This window comes from Spodoptera frugiperda, chromosome 6, assembly GCF_023101765.2.
Source record: "Spodoptera frugiperda isolate SF20-4 chromosome 6, AGI-APGP_CSIRO_Sfru_2.0, whole genome shotgun sequence".
NCBI classification, from domain to species: domain Eukaryota; kingdom Metazoa; phylum Arthropoda; class Insecta; order Lepidoptera; family Noctuidae; genus Spodoptera; species Spodoptera frugiperda.
The window spans coordinates 4411632-4431094 of record NC_064217.1 but is presented as its reverse complement, the minus strand read 5'-3'; the positions used below and the strand labels follow the sequence as shown (position 1 = coordinate 4431094).

At 33.6% G+C, this 19463-nt stretch overlaps 1 protein-coding gene and 1 long non-coding RNA gene across 2 annotated transcripts in view; one reads left to right on the top strand and one right to left on the bottom strand.

The window, feature by feature from the left end:
- Positions 1–19463, bottom strand: part of LOC118267410 (G-protein coupled receptor moody-like) — a 125447-nt gene that overhangs the window by 81790 nt on the left and 24194 nt on the right. The window lies entirely within an intron of this gene.
- On the top strand, positions 12066–12887 carry LOC126910763 (uncharacterized). The gene is made up of 2 exons (XR_007705369.1): positions 12066–12447; positions 12521–12887. It is a non-coding gene; the product is annotated as an uncharacterized LOC126910763 (long non-coding RNA).

The window sequence follows — 19463 nt, the reverse complement described above, 5'->3', positions numbered from 1 at the left end:
GGATGCATTATTTCCGGAAGGTAGGTTAGTATGTAGGCTTTGTCCAAATTTCAAACAATTTGTGGACATCTGATTGTTGCAATTATATGGGTGAAAAAGGTGAAAATAAACACGATTTGACTGCACGGTTGGTGCGGTGACTGGGTAACTGGCTACCGTGCAACGGGTACCGGGTTCGATTCCCGCACGGAGCAACTCTTTGTGTGATCCACAAATTGTTGTTTCGGGTCTGTGTGTCATGTGTATGTGAACTTGTATGTTTGTAAACGCACCCACGACACAGGACAAAATCCTAATGAAAAAAAAAAAAAAAAAAAAGGTGGGGGCGGCATTTCTCAAATTTTGCCCCGGGTGAAAAAAAATGTAGATCCGGGGCTGTAGTAACATATTCTCAGTACAGTCAAGTTATGTGAACAGAACATATCAAATGTTTTGTCTACACACATCACTCTTGAAGTGATAACATTTACATACGAACAATAACACATTGTGAAGAGTAATCACAATAATTACTCTTATTTCTTACACACACGTTTAAACAAAACCAGTATAACCTGACCGCTTAATGTACGGAAAGATCGTACAAAACGATATCAAGATACACTGGTTTTGTATAGCTTAATAAGTACTTAAGCCGTACAACAAACCACATTTGAAATTTTCCTGTCACCATAATTGTAATTTACATTTCAAAGTGGAGTAATTAATTGAGCGTTAGAGAACAGCTTTCATCCACACGAAGTTGTCAGGCTTATTAATTAATAATAAATTATATCCCTGCAGCATTATTTCAATTCAAGCGTGAAATGTATTCTGGAATGTTCTAATGATAACAATAATTATTTTTGTACATTTATTATACTATTGTTCTTATGTTATGTTGGGTTTTATTCGGTTTTTCGAGAATTTCTCAGTAGTAACACGGAGTTTGGAATTGTGTCCGGTATATGGCTATAGGCTCACCCGGTCACCCCCTATCACATGGGACTTATAAAAACAAATGGTGAAAAGGGGTGGACATTGCATAGCGGCATTACATGCCGTAATGCGCACCTCTGCCTACCCCTTCGGGGATAAAAGGCGTGACGTTGCTTTTACTTTTTTTTCTGTTGTTATGTTAGATAGCTTATTGTTTTTCATAGAAATAGTAACCGTACGGTAGTTGTGAGATTCGTATTCAAGTTTATTCTTCTTTTGTTTTATCTCGTAAACGTTAGGGAGCTTATAATATATCGTCAAGCGTTTTTATTAATTCCCTGAACGGTTAGGTAGAAGTATACTGTAACCTTAGTGCGAGTTTGCTTTACGTTGAATGAAAATGAAACAAGAGCGCGTTCGGCGCTCTGATTGGTTGGTTCATTGGAACCGACCTGAATGAAATGCATGTATTTGTATCATGCGTTATTAAACCGCGCGCTTAACGCTTGCCATGTGAACATAGGCTTATGCTACATATATTTGCTCTGCATATAAGGATTATGTTTCCATACTATCAATTAAATATTCTTTACCCTGCAGTATTTTTTCAGTATAAACGAAGTGTAAATAGCCCCATGGTGCCACAAAAACAAAATACTTTTTATGTTTATGTTGCTAAAGGTAATAAGTATAAAAGATAAAAAAACATTATTTTATGACAGGTAGGTAGTCCCTTTGTCTTTCGTTTCACCTTTACGATTGGAGAAATCAATCAAGTAAGTAAATATATTTTTTCTTTAGTCAGTAGATACCTAAACTGTAATGGATTTTATTGTAACTACTTACTTTTTATTACTTTCTCAATAAATATTGAAAGTTTTTATTTTAGTAAATTTTTAGTGTATGATAAATTAGGTACTTGATATTACTTACCTATATGTATATGTCTCTATGACTTTTTTTAAATAAGTGAGGTAAAAGAACTACTCGAATATTTTTTATCTATTTTTTATGTGGAATATTTTTTCTTATTTATCATTATTTTAAATACTCAATAAAAAATGTTTAATCAATATAACGGTTTGTTTGATCAAATTTATATTTTTATTTATCATCCTCATAAAGAAAATTTTACACAATTTACAAATCAGTTTTGATGAGCCATAAACTTAACTTGCAATCTTTTCGGAACATTATTGCTAAGGCAATTAAGTGTATTTTGATTTAAATTAAAGTGTAGGTACTTACCTTTCAGAAGGAAACAGAATTACTTCTGGGCCATAAATCAAGCAATGATGAAGAACATCTATTATCTGAACTCCATAAAATTAAGACCTGCTGTCATAAAAAGCTGTTTCAATGGTCCTTTTCGGACTTAGACGAATATTAAATGGTCTATAAAATTGTAAAATAATTTAGATAATATGTTTAATTATCTGATAACAAATTGATGGAAGTAATATTGTTACTGAAGATAATTAATTTAATAATTATATATTATCGGTCTTTTTAGTTCAAACTAGCCTCTGCCAGCGGTTTCGTCTGCATTACCGTGAAATAAAAAATATCCTATCACGCAAGTCAGCTCACACCCTGTCTGTATACCACATCAAAATCCGTTCAGTAGTTTCATCGGGATTGCACTCTATACTTTACTAAACCCTCTGTTCAAAGCCAATTAAAAGTAAACGCAACACCTATAACTATACGACTCGAATTAGTACAACACACATAATTAGCGATGTATTGTAATAATGACTTGTTTACAATTAGCATGAGTACGAGTACCTAACCACTGTAACTGAGGTTATGCTCCCACGGCCCTTTAATTATCACGTGTTATTGATATTACACCTGTTTGAAACTCCATTGTTTTGTAGCCAGTACCTACATTATGTTTGGGATACGATATTTGCAGGATGTGAGCAAAAAGTATATAATGCTACCAACATTATAAATACGCCTTAACCAATACAATAAGTGTGGGAGAGCCATGCTTTGGCACGAATGGGCCGGCTCGACTGGAGTGATACCACGACTACACAGAAAACTGACGTGAAACAACGCTTGCGTTGTGTGAGTGTGATTACCAGAGGCCCAATTCCACCCTTCCCAATCCCTGATTCCCCAACAATCATTAAATTCTTAACCCCCAAAAGGCCGGCAGCGCACTTGTAACGCCTCTGGTGTTTCAAGCGTCCATGGGCGGCGGCGATTGCTTACCATCCGGTGATCTCTCTGGTCGTTTACCGGCCTAAATACAGGATGTTAATAAGTAAAGTTTACGACTTAACCATTTTTCACTCTATGATTTGTTTACTTAGTACAACTACTTCAGTCCTGGACAGTACATCATTAAGTTGCGGTGAGTTACCGCACTGTACTTAGTAAAACTTTAGTCATTAACACATAAATCTAAGTGCAGTTAGTTAGTTTTAAAATGTACCTAAAGCTGTAACGAAGTAGGTCGTAATTACTTTAATGCAACCCGTGAAGGTGATAAACTGAAGATGTTGCCGTTAACTAAATCTTACCATTAATTGCTTAAGACAAATAAACACTATGTAATTATAAACATTTGTAGAATAAGTCAGGTAATACGAATATTAAGTTCGCCATGTGTGTTATACAATACAGAAGGGTGAATAAAAAAAAAATTACTGGTCCAAACTATGCTGGTAACTTAATAGCGGCCAACCTGATACAAATGAAGAGAATAGCAAAGAAGGTAAATGTACGGGGTTGTCATTGTCATTGTCGTAAGTTGTCGTCAAACCTCCGGGGGCAGATCGGAAAAAATAGAAGACTTTCCTATGTATCTTGCGAGCTATGTAGCAACAAATGAGCTTAGTTTACTTTTACAGGTATTGTGTAAAATAATAACATAATTACTTTGTTTCTTTTGTTTGTTGAACATAATAGGCCTTTGAGCTCGAACCTTGTGAAAGATTTCGTATGTTATCACACACTACAATACTCTTTAACTTAATATATGAAGAGCTACTGAAACGAAATACCTAACAAATTAAGCTTTATAAATTAGATTATGTAATAAATTTTAAATCAGAATGCAATGAACAGCAATGAATGTAGACTGTCTATTTCAATGAGAGATAAATGCTTGACACATATTAGATGGCACTGCCACTCGTTCTGCCACCGAATATAAAACATAGAAGGTTAACTTCTAACATTTTGACATGAGTTTAAACTTCTTAGAAATAAATACACGTGTTTCGCAAAGTTATTGAGAAGCCTTTGAAATACTTCTAGAAAATTCTCAAAGATTTTACCTACTACTATTGATTTCAAGGTCTCTTTGTTTGTTTGTCAAAGTTTCGGATCAATTGTGAATAATAAAGTTTTTTTCTATATTTTTAAGTATAACGCTAATTGTGGGAAGAAAATCTTCTTAAATGAGAACTATTTATATCTATATATGTTGTTTTTTTGAGGGAGGAAAAACATCCAATGATTTCTCCCGCCTTGGGTGAGTGAGTGCCAGGCTCTTACTGACTAAAAACCACCCCGACCCTACTCCTACTTTTCGAGCCGGAGCCCCGGCAACCAATCTAGCGCAAGGCAGTTCACAGCTCCGGACCTATACATGTTTAGTTTTAAGTTACCTGCTCCATAATTATTTATAATGTAATGCTTAAAAACAGAATGTAAATGAACAAACAATTACATAACTATTTTGTTTCTGTTCCATCTCTGAACAAATAATATGAAAATAATTATGTTGATTGCAACTACGTCTGTGGATTCCTTTGTACATTCATTAAAACTATCAAAGGAAATAGCTTTTGAATGAATTCTGGACTAAAATGACGGTTTCATATTTTAGCATTAATTTAGAAACTGGTTGTTTATTAGAATATTTCTAAATTGCTGTTGAAGATGAATTTATATGAATCTAAAGTAGCGTAAATAGTTTTAAACATTAAACCTATACATAAATGAAAATCTTATTTTAAATGATTTTAATAATTTACTTGGCTCTACCAGAGTAAGACCACGGTATCTAAGAAAACCCTTAGTGAGTTATCGGAGACCCAATTACCCCCTTCGCAATCTTCCAAATCCCTAATTCCCCAACAATCCTTAAAATTCTTAACCCCCAAAAGGCCGGCAACGCACTCTGTTGTTTCGGGTGGCCATGGACGGCGGTTATTGCTTACCATCAGGTGATCCGTCTACTCGCTTACGGGCTTATACCATAAAAAAAGTTAAATATAATATAGAATTAAACTATCAAACAGATTTACCTAAACAAATATGCTTTTAATCACAAGTGGCTAACTTCATAAATACCTAATAAATTCCACATATCGAAGTGAGGATTCTGTGCAAATATATCGAATGTGTACTAAGCAGTACTTTCGTTTCCTGCTCTCCGATTGCCAGCTCCATTTCTACGCTGACAGCTTAACTTTGGAGCTATGTGCACATATTGAGAGTAGAAACTTGCGGAAGAAATTCATTTATTGCGAACATCCTTCGTATTTCATGCGAACGCGAGTTTATTAAGATTTCTCCCCGTCCTTTGAGTTTTAGAAGTGAATATTTTTTTCCGTATAGAGGAAAATGTGTTTGTTTTTCCTTCATCTGCCAATTTCTATCCTAAAACTTGAAGTCACGGGATGTCTTTCAAGACTGTTAATGAGCAAGACTAACTACCGCACTCAGAGTCATTTAATGATTACTTAAACTATTCCTTAGTAACGATTTTGTATGGGAAACAATTGCTAAGGACTGGGTTAAGTAACCATTAAATGACTCTGAGTAAGGTAGTGAGACTATCGAACTGTTAAAGAAAATGAACAGGTTTTGTTGATAAAGATGAGGTACCTATAGTATGATATTGCTTTTTTATGAAGTCAGAAAAACGCTTAGCTTTGTACAGCTGTGTCATGGAGGATCAATATTTGTGTGACCTACATAAACTGTTGTTCCTTGTCTCTTTATGAGGTTTATTTATTTGTATACTCGAATGTGTTTGGAAATGCCATCGGACTAGAGACGAATTCTAATTTTATGCCCATTCTAGCTTCTAGCCAACAGCTTCGTGCGCGATCCCGTGGGATAAAAAGTGTCTTATGTGTTATTTCATACCATATGCTACCTCTGCTCCAAATTTCATCCCAAACCTTTCAGTCATTTTGACGTGATTGAATAACAAACATACACATAAAAACACAAACTCACAAACATTCGCATTTATAATTTTATGCCCATATACATACGTACATACGTGTGTATTTATAAAGTTTTGTTTGAAGGTCACTGGAAATAATATTTTCTAATTAGCAACGGATTTTGTGGGACAACTTGATGAGCAAGACAAATAAAATTTGACACAATTAAATCAACCGTAGACATGAACACCCACGTCTTGTTCCTATTTTACGTGAGTAATTAAATAAAACAGTAATTGCATCTAAGCCCATTAATTTAACATTGTTTGTTTGTTCTAAACCTTGGCTTAATTTGATGGCCCAAAAATAAATCCAATCAAAGTGGGTTATCTCCTGTACGGCGTCAGTTTTAATTACTCTGTCGTGACTAGGATCCGGAGACACTTTTATATATGGACTGACCTCAATCACAAATTTCGTCCTTGTACTTTTGGACTTTCATGCTTCGTTACAATTATCCTGAGAATGCTTAGCTTCCAAATGGGTCAGGTTTCAACAGGTAACTTGACATTTAGATAAGGGTTCCTTCAAATAACTTTGCAAGTTATCTCTAGGCGTTAGTTAAAATTATCAAATTTTACCCCTTGATACTATCACGTTTCTAAAAACAAAGGGGTTTGTTTAGCTATAGGAATTTGGGGCTAAAATTTCTGCCAACACAATGACAATATTTTTTTAACAAATAAATATATTTTCCTAACCACGTGTCTGTTCAACCTTTATCACAATGTCTATCTACAAACACTTTTGACGTCACGTTAGAAATAACGTCACATTATAAAAAAAGAATTGTATGCAAATGTATTGCTTTCGGATTTGTCTGTGGCGTCACAATCAGAACCGCGACCGGTGGGACAAATGGAGCAATATGCAAAATCTATATCTATTTTCATTGCATCGCATCCATTTTGAGACCGGACACCTAACCACACGTGCACTTGTGCATTCGTTTTGTTCGATTCCAGACAGTCTGCGGTACTCTTATTTTTATTTCTTTTCCTTTCGGGCAACTTCGTGTGAGATCGGTAACTTTCGTTTTTATTGTGGCAGCCAAAGAATCAGCCAGATGTTTAACCATTCACAAAGTTATGGGAGCGTTAAATTCCGGCCGGTTTGAATATGGAAGAATTTTATTTGGTTATCGAAACTCCGGCTTCGGTAATAAAGCTTATGAAAATTATTAGTTTAAACTATCGTTTGGCTTTTATTATCTTGCGGTTATACGGTTTGAGCGGAGTTTATTTAAAGGTAGAAAGGATATAAAACTTAAGTTGGGGATTACGAGCTATGAAAGTTTGAAGTAGTTTAGTATACAGGAGATAATTTATAATTATTTAATTAAATTAGTTTTGTGATAAGGGTAAGTTGATGTTCCAGGTATAAATAAGTTTCTGAACCGCGTAACGGCCTTAGAAATTCATTAAAGTTGTCCGCAACTGTCTGTTTGTCTGAGACCTAGTTTTAAGTGACTTTTCATTCTAGTCTATGTTACAAAAAGAAAGTTATTTTAAATACAGTACATGTCAAGTGTCTAGGTTTCACATTAATTTGAACTTTCAATGAAAACTTTGCCGTAATGTAATTAAATTATATTTTGAGACTGAAACTTCGCTTTGGCCTTTTTCGTAGGAATTAGTGATTTCAGCACTGATTTCTAAACCAGTGGTGTCCTAGTAAAGTATCATAGTTCTTTAAATTAGCTTATATCAACAACCGTTTAGTGACTTACTGATATACGATGATATCAAGACATGCAAGAAGCAGGCTCAACGGTCGAGTGGCCAAAATTATGACAGACCTATAAGATTCTTTCTAAACATCATATAGGTACCTTTTTGTGGGGAAAATCATCCAATGACTTCACTCTGGGCGAGCAACCTGCTCCTACTTCTGCTTTGAGGGCCTCTCAGGCCCTAGTGCTGGTAACTCCTTAGGTTCTCCGTAGCTTTGGATAATAAATAATATGCCTACGATTCTGTATTAACGTCACATCATACTCCTTCCAATACTAGGCGCCTAGCTATTATACTTTCCTAACAAAAAGCTCATTATGAGGTAGCTAAAAACAAAATGTTTAATTAGGTAGCTAATTACAATGTAATGTAATCCAACTACCAATATTTTTCACTGAATTCCCGCTACTGCATTGAATTAGTAAACAATTATGAAATTTAATCTGTATTGCAATTTGCAATGTAGGTTAGGTTTGAAACATTGTATTCAAATCCATTTATCGATGCCTTCGGAGAAATCAAGGGCTTTTGTATCGAAATATTGCTATTACTGAGAAAATCAAATAGTTAACTAACCAGGAAATGGAAGCTAAACATTCTTATTGAAATATTTACTAACAGTGCTCCTCTTCCAAAATTATAACATAGCATTCTAAAAAACGTGAAAGTACTAGACGTTTTTTCAAGTCGTGGACGACATTAATTTAGGTAGAAAGAAGTAAGCTCTTTAGTCAGTTTTCTTGTGAAAAATGTAATATTTTACAAAGTGAACATTTTCCTTCCTGAAAAAATGTAAATGTGCCTGAAAACTTATAACACGTGAAAGGTATTATTATAGTCATTTGTCAGCTAACCAATGAACTGTCCACGAGCAAGGAAATATAAAAGGGGACACGAGCGAAGCTACGGAAACTCCCGAAACATTTCCTAGTAAATCGACAAACCAATCCGAAAACTTTATGCCGAATTGTAGCTTGAAATTGAGGCACGTATTTCAAACTTTTTGAGTACCATTAACCCATTAATTAAGGTTCAAATCGTACAAGTTTTTTAATTAAAATTCACTCGCAGAACAAAGCTGGAATAGTATTTCATAAACTAGTAATAAAGTTGCGGTTTCGCACACAAACACTATTATGAGAACTTCCTAGGAAAATTTCGCTGTGTGTACAATATCCACAGAATATGTTTTTGGAAAACAACTTTGTCATGTGGCTAGGATTATCAACTTTGATGTGTTTTGAATGAAGATTCTAATAAAAATATTGATAAAATAAAGAGTTTATCCTCAAAACGAGCACGTGTATTAAATAATTAATAATTTCGAGGAAAGTTAAAAAAGTCATTCCGTATTTCCTGTTTATTTTTTAAGATGTTTAGTGAAAATGAAGATGTGCTAAACGTGTATTAAATTTATTGGGATCAATGTATAGATATTTTATCAGTATAGCAATTTTCAGTGGTAGCAGTGATGTATATTCGGAGCTGCGGACTACCTAGCGGGTTTACCGGGGCTCCGGCTCAAAGGGCAGGAGTAGGAACGGGGTGATTTTTAGTCAGTACGAGTCTGATACTACCTCTCGCCTCACCCAAGGCGGGAGAAGTCATTGGATGATTTTCCCCCTTAAATAAAAAGCACGGATGTATAATTAAATACTGATTCGAAAAACAACAGCCTCATAATAATGCATCTAAAATCGATTTAACTATTCGTTCCAATTAGCTCTCAAGACTCTCTGAACTACTTCCTCTTCTAACTTTCCTCTGCAATAGTACTTAAATCTAGTCATTGAGAGCAAACATTAGCTTCCACACAAGTACTGGATGAGTTGATTTTCCAACTAGGTAACTTCGTTGGCCGTACAATAAACCGCCCACAGCTCTAAAAGCCATTTCCTCAAGTCCTCTTGCGGTGTCTTAACAAAACAAATGGTTAGATAATAAAGGTCCTATTTATTTTTAATTACGACATTCATTTTGGTCGGTGTTCATTTCAATTAATGTATAACTTGTATAGTTAATGTACTAACTGGTTTTATTATCCGATTTATAATATCATAATGTTAAGATTCTTGTTTCTAAGGCTAGTAAAGTCTTGGTGAAGTAGTTTAAATGCTGTTATTTCACTTGAAACTGCTGTCGTTTATTTTAAACAGCTCATTTAAGAGATTTGAAATTAAGTTTATAATTTTAGGCTTCTGTGTATACAAAACGACTTTTATAGAACTTTATATTATGAGATATTTTGCTTTAAGAGGTCTTTCAGGTTGAAAACTCCGCCAGTTTTCTTTCAACTACAAGTAACCTGTATTCTTAGGAACTTAAAATCAGTCGATCATATTATCCTTATTTGAGCCTCTCGCTTATTTCTTTCTTTTATGCCATTCATATATTTATTAATGCCATAATTACTTGTAATGACAGTATTTTCGAAAACACACAAAAGTACTCGAATTTGGGTTTTTTCGCAAATGACCTTGAAACGAATAGGGCACATATCATTTCAAAGAGATATTTCTAGTAAGTACCTATACTCTATTTCTAAATATTTCAATATAATAATAGTAATTGCCCTTCGGGGAAAAGGATTTCTCTCGTCAACAAGGAGTATATTTCGGTGTCTCTACCTGTGTAATTAGAAGCTTATTCGCTATTTATAACCATGGTGGAATGCAATCAAAACCATTCCTTAAGATGAGAAATATTCCGTGTTATTGTGATGAGTTTTCCTCCAATTTGTGTAGGAAATGTTTTTGTGATTATTTCGTTATCTACGCCACGATCGCGAGAAGCGTTAATGCTCTAAGGACGGAATAGAAATTGTTGGAAATTTTTATTAACATAATAGAAATAATTATACATATCTTTCTTCTGAGAGGATTATCGATTTAAGTTTTGTTTTTGTTACGTACGTACTTAACCGTATTGTTTTGAGTATATTTTGTTATAATATTTTACGGTGATAGCGAAAAAGACAAAAGATATATTATATAGTTAAAACAAAAACGTCCTCTGAATATAAATCAGCTTCAAAGTTCCATTTCAACAAAGTGTCAATACCATGATTTGAGAAGTGAACTTCCATTTAACTTTGTTCTGTAAAGCCAGCTAGATTTATTTAATATTCAAAATTGGATTCAAAGAAAATTAAACGCTTAATCTTCAAACACAATCAGGCACGGATCAAAACTTTAAGATATCGATTCGTCATAAACTTTAACTTGTTGGTTTTATGAGTCATGTTACTGAAAGCAGACCTTTTTGGGTTTTTAAGAGTTAAACTTATCATAAGTGAAGTTTTAGTAAGCTTAGTCCGAGTAACCTTAAGCTTGTATGTTTTTTAAGGGGCGAAGGTCATCCAATGACTTCTCTCGCCCTTGGCGAGGCGAGAGGGAGTGTCAGACTCTTACTTACTAAAACCACCCCGTTCCTACTCCTGCTTTTTAAACCAGAGCCCCAGTAAACCCGCTAGGTAGTCCGCAAATTACCGCATTCAGAGACTTTTAATGATTACTTAAACTATTCCTCAGTAACGAGTTTCTATCGAAAACAATCGCGCGAAGGACTGTATTAAGTAACCATTAAATGACTCTGAATACGGCTGTAAAATAGGAAACTTTTTGAAACAATAATAGTTTATTTTTATTTTATCAGATACCAGCCATGTATGAGTGAGTAAAATTTAATGACACAGGTCGAGAACCATCATATTTCGCAAATTCAAAGAAATTATTTATCTTCTTATTCGTCGCAAAAGTAGCTTCGTTATACGTAACCGTATCGAAAAAAATATCCTTACATATCCACACAAACCACAAAAACGTCCCCGTCTCCGCGTCTAGACAATTTACAGAGGAAAATTGAATTTTATACGCTCAGTTACGACTAAGAAAATTTCTAACAAAGGTACGTACCTACTTAGGCGGCTCATGAAACATTTTTCTTAACAAAAATCTCGCGTACAGTTGTTCACAATAAACGAAAGAATTTTTTCGCATGTCGCGTGCAAATTTTATAGACCCTTCTCACGTTTTATTTTTTAAATATGGCGCACTCGACTGAGTTTTGATATCTCTTGTCGTTAAGTGAATGACGTCATCACCAGTCATATATTCCAGATTGTGGTCTTATCTAGTCTATTTCTTAAACGGCATTTATTAAAAAGTTTACTGCCAAACTTATATTTTTCTCTAAATACGAAGACTTTAACCTTTAACGGTCTTACTAATAAACATTTATACACGCTGTATACACGCTGTATACACGTGTTATAGCATATTCATTACTAATAATCAATGTATAGGGGTTGTCATCTTATACACCCGTTATAACAGTTGTATAAGTGTATGTCATTTTACACAATCCTTATTCAGTCAAATAAGCTTGTTTAGCGTGTGAATAACCAACAAATAACTTATTGTCGTGGCTTATCTCGTAATATATTTTAATTTAGTGGTTATGATGGATTATTTCGAATATCTGCGCCATTTTAATATTCTTGAGTTGGACAATGAGGAACGACCAAGAAAGACAAAACCTTATAAAACACGTATTGATTTCTTTTCTTTCGAAAAATATGAATGTAAACGTAAATACAGGTTTACTAAAACCTTATAAAAAACGTATTTGATGCCTTGTTTTCGAAGAAGATGAATGTATAGGTAAATACAGGTTTACTAAGAGATATGTCAGAGAAGTGGTGGACTTGATCCGAGAAGACATAGAACAAACAAAGAAGGTTGGCTGGCGGCTTCTCTGTAGAGCTTCAAGTTTGTGTAGCTCTCAGGGTATGGGCGCAGTAAGAAGTACAAGACGATGCAACCAACATACATGGCAAGAGTCAAAAATCAAACATTTACTTCCTCTTGCTGTACTGTAAATTCTTTAAATGTTTGAAACTGGTAATCAGCCACCATTTCATCAACAACAGAGTCAGGCATCATACGATATTACTGGACAAATTGCAAGACAATTGTTTATAAGAACACAGTTTTAACAAACATTTCCTTAAAATAAAAGAACAAGTTTATACTGAGAATGTATTTTATTTATTTGAGTTTCTAGTCAAATATGTTATTGTAAATTTCTTAGACGAAGCTCTTGTTCAGCTCGTGTCCACTCATAGGCTTCTATAGCATGTGTTTCATTGTTACCTCATTTTCAGTCTACGACAGTTCTCATTGAGAACTTGATTTCTCATCATCTGCTCATCCTTATGCTGAAACAAATAGGTAGTAATTAAAAAATATACATAGTTTTGAGAATTAACTGGAGCAGAATTTGGTAAATAATACTTACTTTAAACTCAATCACAAGGGATCCCAATTAGTAGCACGCTTTCTCTTCTTTGCTACGATACAAACGACTGCATTTCCCGTTGTTATCAATAATAAAATGAATGCATATGAAATATTAATACAAAAAACCACACGACCTGGATTTGTATTTATCTTTTTACATTTCTTGCGGAATATGACATTTGACGTTTCGAAGCGCGTTCAAAACATATTCTTAATTATAGATGACATTTTACAGATTAGAAAATATTAAATAAAATAATTTAAATATCTGCATGTATGTATACTGAAAATATTTTGTAATAAACAGAAGTCCTTCATTTCTTATTTTCTAGTGACTGGTAAATAAGATCATGTAAATATGAAAGAAAAATAGAAATAGAAATGTGTGGTGTTTTTAACGTTTTAAGGTTTCGGAACACTTCTCAAAATGTTACCAGTAGTTAGTGTTATAACAATTAAATAGTTACTCAAGGCTTACACACTGTTTATTAGTAAGGTGTTGTATATCTAGCTATTCACGCCTTAAACACTGAATAAGTAATCAGACGTTAAACAGTTGTTTAATATATTTTTATTAGTAAGACCGTAAATGTTCATAAATATACATTTTTTTTATAGAAAAAAAGAGGTCACCATCATAGCGTTTATTTGTAAACGTAGCGAGCTCTTTCCATAGCAAAGACAATTCAATAGGATTTATTTTTCAACGAAATATATGTGAGAAAATTCTTATCAGAATGAATCACAGCTATCTATTAAAATCACACCTACAGAAGTAAGTAAAAAGCTTCCTTGTTGTATAAATAAATAAGAGCTATTTTCAAAGCTCAGTTATGAACACTGAACGCATATAAGGTGCTTAGTAGCGACGCGAGTTGTATTTGAAAACACAACTCTACTTCGTCTAAGTACTTAGGAACATTTCTATGAAATTCACTCAGTAACTCTATCGGTAATGGTAGTAGTAGTTTAAGTAGTGGTAGCTATTATAGTACAGTATATAGGTACTATATAATATTATATGTTCTTCTATAGATATGTGGTGTGTTAAACTAAGGCTTCCACGTGTGCCTATTGATATATTATTGGAGTTTCATAGAACTATACTGAATTCTCTTGAAGAGTTGGAAATTAAATAGTATGGGAATGTATTGTGATTGCTGGGATTATTGGCGTTTCATTACTTAGAAAAAGAAATTTATCCAGAAGTTGGGTGATCTGAGTTTCAAATAAAGGGAGGGAAGAGCACAACTAAGGTATATTATCGATATGGATTTTATACCCATTTTGAAGATTTGAAAAACGAAGCAGTAAATTGCGATTATTAGCAGAAAAAACGGAAAAAATAACGGACTAATGCAAGTCGGAGAGAGATACCCACTTAAAATACTAGGAATTTCTAAAATATTCAGAAGCTCAGATTGTTTGCTACAATTACTAAGGATTTTAGGATTAGGATGCCTTAAGAAAATTTGTCACCAAAAAAGTAAAATATCTTTTGACGTAGTCCTACGCATTGAACATATCTTTACGCTATCGCTGGCATTTACTTCTGCAAAGTAGTACCCACGCAGCAGAAAATCGAAGAAGATTTGATCCAAATCAAAACGCTTAGAGACGACGGTTAATGACACTGAGTGGTGAGGGGAATAGACGCGAAAAAGATGATACTAAAACTCATTAAAGTAGTAAATATTCTTTACCTAAACAACTACAAATGCGGGACACATGTTAATTGTTTACAATGTTCTTAATTAGCTTATTTCTTAGAACATTTTCATTTACTGAGACCCTGTGGAGAAACTAACGAGTAACAAGATTAGCAACATAGTGCAGAAAGATTTAATCTTGTGCCAACATTTGTTGCTTCTAATTTATTTGAACAATAGCGTTTAGTATGCTGTGTTCTGCTCATTTAGGATTAGAGTGTTCTTTTAATGAGTTTTATAGTGATTCTGTGGTAGTGTTTTGCTATACATTTGTATTATAACTACTAAGACACATTAGCAAATGCTAAAGTAATAATCGTATGATCTGTATTGTTTTTCATACAGTCAGTATGCTTTTTTAATTGAATCCGTCTGCTGGAGTACATGATTAGATATTGTTTTAAGATAAAAAAGTGATTAAATTAGATCATCTTAAATGTTTTTTAGTCCTTTTCTTTTAACCATTACGGACAAAAAGTACAAAAAATTAAAGGACTCGTCTTCTTGAAAAGAAAAAGACAGTTAATCTACTTCTGCAAGTATGTAGACACATTTCACATCAGTTGTCTCAACACACGAATGTTTAATAAAGCAAGAGAAGTACTACTACATGTTGCTAATAATTAGCATGATTAAGCAATTATCACCCTGATTACTATTGATGCTGTGTATAATAGGGTTCAAGTACCTTTGCAATTAGTAAGCACTGCTTTAATTACTAGTCGCTACGTGTTGTCGCCTCTCTAAATCAAAGATGGTTGCTGTTGCTAATTGATCAGTATTCGCCATGATCGATGCATCAATACATGCATAATGAGGATGAAGACGTTTATGGTTTAATTGCCGTACTCAGTGTCATTTAATGATTACTTAAACTATTCCTTAGTAACAATTTTGTTCCAAAAACAATTACTAAGGACTGGGTTAAGTAAGCATTAAATGACTCTGAGTGTGGCGATAAATGTTTTAAGTAATTGCTTTAATGCGTATAAGAATTTATTTTTTGCACTATTTTCTTTTGTATCTCCGTTATTAATTAGCCCAGTGGTCGCACGTGTTTATATTGAACACAACATTTCAAATTAGATCACTAATGGATATTATTGGATTGGACAGTGGAAATTGGATAATAAGTAATAGGTAAATACTAACTAGAACCCAGGAGAAAGCGGGGAGTCTTTGCGCGTCAAATTCCGAAATATGGAAATTCGACAAAGAAAAAAGTAGCTCTCAAAATATGTAGCTGAAGTGGCAATGGGCAGGCAACGTCGCTCAAAGAACTGATGGATGGACCTATAGATGCAGGCAGACCACCCACTAGGTTGATCGACGATATCGTCTGAGTCGCGAAGAGCCAGTGAATGCCGGTGGCGGCTTGTCTTTTACGTGGAGGAGTAAAGGGGTGGCCTTTGTTCACAGTCTTGCGACTGATGATGAACTAGAACCCATGATAATAAAAAAAATACATTAACATGGTGTTTCTTATTTGAAAGACAAAATCACCCAAATAGGTACTTTTAGAGCAACAGAATTCCTACAACAATCTTCTTCCTCTAAATCTTTAAACTTTAATAAGGATGAGGTTTACGAGCTTCGATAAATAGAAACAACTGTTTTTATGGTTGTAGTAGCAGCGTGGAGACTTGCCTGTTTTATTACAACCGCTTTTCTTGAATACTGATTTAATTTCGTCCTCTTCGAGGGTTCATTGTGATTGCTAAATTCAGTTAGGTCCGAGTATTAGGTATGTAGGCACGTATTGTATACTGGGATGATCAATTTTCTTCGGGATAGGTTGAGTAAAATAAACAAATAATTATTGTTATTTATTTTGGATGTAGGCTGGTGTATTAACTAGTGACTGTAAATAAAGTATGTAATCTTATATACAAAAATGAATTTCTTTGGATAGTGAATTTGTCTCGCTGGAACTCGAAAACGGCTAGACCGATTTGTCTAATTTTGATCTTGAATTATTTGGGGAAGGTTTAAAAGGTGAGAAACGAATGATTGAGGTAGTACAAAGTTTGCTGGACCAGCTAGTAGAAAAAAAAACATGTTTTGTAGGTATACTTCTGTTTAGTATGTCTAGCCTAAAACATACAGGCGAACCATGTGTCGACAATATTCAATTTGCCATAATATACCTAGTATCTAGTTTTTTTCCTAGCACTAAAATATTGAAGCACTTTTTTATTCGGATCAAATATCTTGGTGACATTTAGTTCTTACCAATAAACACTACTTTCTTATTGTAACATATAAATATGTTAGTTTACGCATATCATCCAATTTGGTCCCAATATGACTTAAGTATATAAAAAATACATATCTTTTGAGATTATGAAACTTAGCCCACTTCTTTATAAGAATCTTTGGCAACCATTCTACCAAGTATTTACATCCACGACTCATAGGATTAACTGAATAAATTCGTAATTTAGGACCAAGCCTATTCCTTTTAGTAAATATTTATAAATATAAATGATCTAGGCCAATGATGTCAATAAAGCATAAAACTAATGTAATTAATAATGCCAGTAATATATTAGATCGTAAAATACTATCGTTTATGGGGGAGAGCTCACTTTTACGCCAAGGTAAACTATCAAAAATATGACATATATTTGCAATATATTGATTAGATAGATATTGTATCTGTAGAAGGTTCAAATAATGAAGCATTATTATTGGATATTCAGTTTCTTTATTATTTACTTACAATTTACAATAACGTGTAATGTAACATGAAAAGGGCAGATAAAAATAGCCGTCACCTGGTAGTAGGTACAGTGGCGACATGCGGCACAGAAAATAACTAATTACTTATGAGATTGCGTCCCAATTATTACAGTATAACAAAGTATTGTTGTATGAAATATGGCTGAAAACCTACTTAAAAGATCTATTTTTATAATGATGCTGTTGAAATACTTAATATCATAAGCTTTGTACTTTTACTCTTCAGTTGTGTATTAAGAGTGCTTTCTTTTTATACAACATTTTGGCAAAAGCAATGGTCGTAGATATCTAAGTAAAGAACCTCATTAACTTCAATATACAAACATCTACTCTCACTTTCTTAATAGACTCTCCATCAGAAAAATATGTTTTTGTTTTTTCCAAAGAGTTTGTTAACATTTTTTGTTGTTACAAAGATGGTGATTGGCTAGATGGAGTAGACGCGTCCTAAACCTTTTACTTCATCAAGAGCTGCCGCCACTAAATTAAAAACCTTTTAGTTTAAACCGGGAACAGGGTAAGGCACTCGTTACGCTGCCGTAGTCTACTATTTATCCATTGTAAATCCCGGTATTAGTTGAATTAGAAGGGAGAAGGTATAATGTTACCTACAATCCTCGCTATATTGGTTTTACGTAGATAGTAATACAAACTTTATAGGTACAAAATTGAAGTAAAGCTCAATATTCATATTTGATTATATACTATATTCTTAATAATGGACTTACAGCAACTGACCGACAGATAGACGTTGTTAATACATATTACAATATTTGCTTTGACGTTCAAAAGTGCTTTCCTGGTCTATTTGAAATAAATAATTTTTGACTTTGACTTTTGACATCGCTGCTTTATTACACTAACCATGTACTACCTATTTATACTAGCAGACTAACTTTAAGACTAAATAAACAGTATGAAAGTAAATAGTAAAGGCGATATAGCACATAAAACTAACAACAGTAAAAAGGCGGTACAAACGTAAATACTGGATTTGCTTTAAAGATAAACTGGGACAACATTGGCAAAACTTAGGGACAATTTTGAACCTTATGTCAAAGGACCAAGAATTATAAAGTTGGTCTTTAGGTCCTAAAGTCTGGAATTAAGTCTTAAGTCTAGAATTCGCGTCAAATTGGACATGTTTTGACGCGTTTTGTTGTTAACCTGCTCCTAAATTGTGCGTTTGCGTTTTCGTTAAGATCTAACTTAAAGTCTTTGTTGTGTTTTAGAAGACAAGTAAAGGTCTACACATTTTTTATTCAAAGGTTTTATTTATACTGGATTGTAATGACGTTACATTCAATATTTCGAAACCAGTTTCAATAACAAAGTTTACGGTAACCCCGCCGCCGCCCGCTCAAATTTGTAACGCCTAAAAAAGGCCTCAAAATATCTAAATTAAGACCTGTATAATACCTTAACATGCAAATAAAGATTTTGAGTTTGAGTTAACAATTTTAAGATGTTCAGTTCCTTGTTTTCTTGTACAATTATTATTCTATTAAATACTTCAATCTTGAGTGCATTTTAATGTTACTGATTGTTAGTTTATTGACCGTTATATAATAGTCAGACTACCAACAAACAATTTTTAAATTGATTGTTCGGATATCTAAATAGCATGCAAATTAGCCTCCTGACCTGAATCAAAGCAATTATATTGATATTACAGATGGACACTTGAGTTTTTATTCATAATAATTATGTAATAGTTGGCGTAGAAACGAAGAAAGATATATCTTTTTCTAGCTCATTCAATAGATTTATAACAATGATTCGGTCGAATTATTTCTTTCACGTACTTTTAAAACAATTGAGTTAAAAGATTGTTTAAGAATTTTTTCCACTCTGTATACTAAA